The sequence below is a fragment of the Neophocaena asiaeorientalis genome, unplaced genomic scaffold (assembly GCF_003031525.2).
Source record: "Neophocaena asiaeorientalis asiaeorientalis breed wild unplaced genomic scaffold, Neophocaena_asiaeorientalis_V1.1 scaffold113, whole genome shotgun sequence".
NCBI classification, from domain to species: Eukaryota; Metazoa; Chordata; class Mammalia; order Artiodactyla; family Phocoenidae; genus Neophocaena; species Neophocaena asiaeorientalis.
Window position 1 is genome coordinate 2,492,335 of NW_020172316.1, and position 2,656 is coordinate 2,494,990.

At 35.9% G+C, this 2,656-nt stretch overlaps 1 non-coding gene across 1 annotated transcript; it reads left to right on the forward strand.

The window, feature by feature from the left end:
* The first annotated feature begins 2,521 nt into the window (after nt 1–2,521).
* On the forward strand, nt 2,522–2,594 carry TRNAG-CCC (transfer RNA glycine (anticodon CCC)). Its single transcript has one exon. It is a non-coding gene; the product is annotated as a tRNA-Gly (tRNA).
* The last annotated feature ends 62 nt before the right edge of the window (nt 2,595–2,656 follow it).

The following is a 2,656-nucleotide window of genomic DNA, read 5'->3' on the forward strand; positions in this document are numbered from 1 at the left end:
CCTGCACATCCGGAGCCTGTGCTCCGCAACGGAAGAGGCCACAACAGTGAGAGGCCCACGTACCACAAAAAAATAAATAAATAAATAAATTTAATTAAATTAAATTAAGACTATTAGAAGAGACAAAGAAGGACAGTACACATGATCCAGGGATGATTCCAAGATAAGATATAACAATTGTAAATATTTATGCTCCAAACATAAGAGCACCTCAATACATAAGGCAAATGCTAACACCCATAAAAGGGGAAATTGACAGTAACACAATCATAGTAGGGAACTTTAACACCCCACTTTCATCAATGCACAGTTCATCCAAAATGAAAATAAATAAGGAAACATAAGCTTTAAATGACACACTAAACAAGATGGACTTAATTGATATTTATAGAACATTCTATCCAAAAACAACAGAATACACTTCCTTCTCAAGTGCTCATGGAACATTCTCCAGGACAGATCATGTATTGAGTCACAAACCAAGCCTTGGTAAATTTAAGAAAACTGAAATAGTATCAAGTATCTTTTCCAACCACAAGGCTATGAGACTAGATATCAATTACAGAAAAAAATTCTGTTATAAATATGAACACATGGAGGCTAAACACTACACTACTAAATAACCAAGAGATCACTGAAGAAATCAAAGAGGAAATCGAAAACTACCTAGAAACAAATGACAAAGAAAACATGATGACCCAAAACCTATGAGATGCAGAAAAAGCAGTTCTAAGAGGTAAGTTTATAGCAATACAATCCTACCTCAAGAAACAAGAAACATCTCAAATAAACAAACTAAACCTTACACCTAAAGCAAGTAGAGAAAGAAAAACCAAAAAAACCCCAAGTTAGCAGAAGGAAAGAAATCATAAAGATCAGATCAGAAATAAATGAAAAAGAAATAAAGGAAACAATAGGAAAGATCAGCAAAACTAAAAGCTGGTTCTTTGAGAAGATAAACAAAATTCATAAACCATTAGCCAGATTCATCAAGAAAAAAGGGGAGAAGACTCAAATCAATAGAATTAGAAATGAAATGGAGAAGTAACAACTGACACTGCAGAAATACAAAGGATCATGAGAGATTACTACAAGCAACTCTATGCCAATAAAATGGACAACCTGGAAGAAATGGACAAATTCTTAGAAAAGCAAAAGCTTCTGAGACTGAACCAGGAAGAAATAGAAAATATAAACAGATCAATCACATGCACTGAAACTGAAACTGTGATTAAAAATCTTCCAACAAAAAGCCCAGGACCAGATGGCTTCACAGGTGAATTCTATCAAACATTTACAGAAGAGCTAGCACCTATCCTTCTCAAAATCTTCCAAAATATAGCAGAGGGAGGAACACTCCCAAACTCATTCTACAAGGCTACAATCACCCTGATAACAAAACCAGACAAAGATGTCACAAAAAAAGAAAACTACAGGCCAATAACACTGATGAACATAGATGTAGAAATCCTCAGTAAAATACTAGCGAACACAATCCAACAGCACATTAAAAGGATCATACACCATGATCAAGTGCAGTTTATCCCAAGAATGCCAGGATTCTTCAATATACGTAAATCAATCGATGTGATAAACCATAGTAACGAACTGAAGGATAAAAACCATATGATCATCTCAATAGATGAAGAAAAAGCTTTTGACAAAATTCAACACCCATTTATCATAAAAATCCCTCCAGAAAGTAGGCATACAGGGAACTTACCTCAACATAATAAAGGACATATATGCCAACCCCACAGTCAACATCACTCTCAATGGTGAAACTGAAACCATTTCCACTAAGATCAGGAACAAAACAAGGTTGCCCTCATTCACCACTATTATTCAACATAGTTTTGGACATTTTAGCCATAGCAATCAGAGAATAAAAAGAAATAAAAGGAATCCAAATCGGAAAAGAAGAAGTAAACCTGTCACTGTTTGCAGATGACATGATACTATACATAGAGAATCCTAAAGATATTACCATAAAACTACTAAAGCTAATCAATGAATTAGGCATTCCTGTACACTAATGAAGAAAAATCTGAAACAGAAATTAAGGAAACACTCCCATGTACCACTGCAACAAAAAGAATAAAATACCTAGAAATAAACCTACCTAAGGAGACAAAGACCTCTGTGCAGAAAACTATAAGACACTGATGATAGAAATTAAAGATGATACAAACAGGTGGAGAGGCATACCATGTTCTTGGATTGGAAGAATCAACATTGTGAAAATGACTATACAACCCAAAGCAATCTACAGATTCTGTGAAATCCCTATCAAACGACCAATGGCATTTTTCACAGAACTAGAACAAAAAATTTCACAATTTCTATGGAAAAACAAAAGACCCCGAATAGCCAAAGCAAGCTTGAGAAAGAAAAATGGAACTGGAGGAATCACGCTTCTGGGCTTCAGACTATACTACAAACCTACAGTAATCAAGACAGTAAGGAACTGGCACAAAAACAGAAATATAGATCAATGCAACAAGATAGACCCAGAGGGATTTCCCTGGTGGTCCAGCGGTTAGGACTCTGCGCTCCCAACGCAGGGGGCCCAGGTTCAATCCCTGGTCAGGGAACTAGATCCCACATGCCGCACCTAAAGAGGCGGCGCAGCCAAATAAATAAACATTAAAAAAAA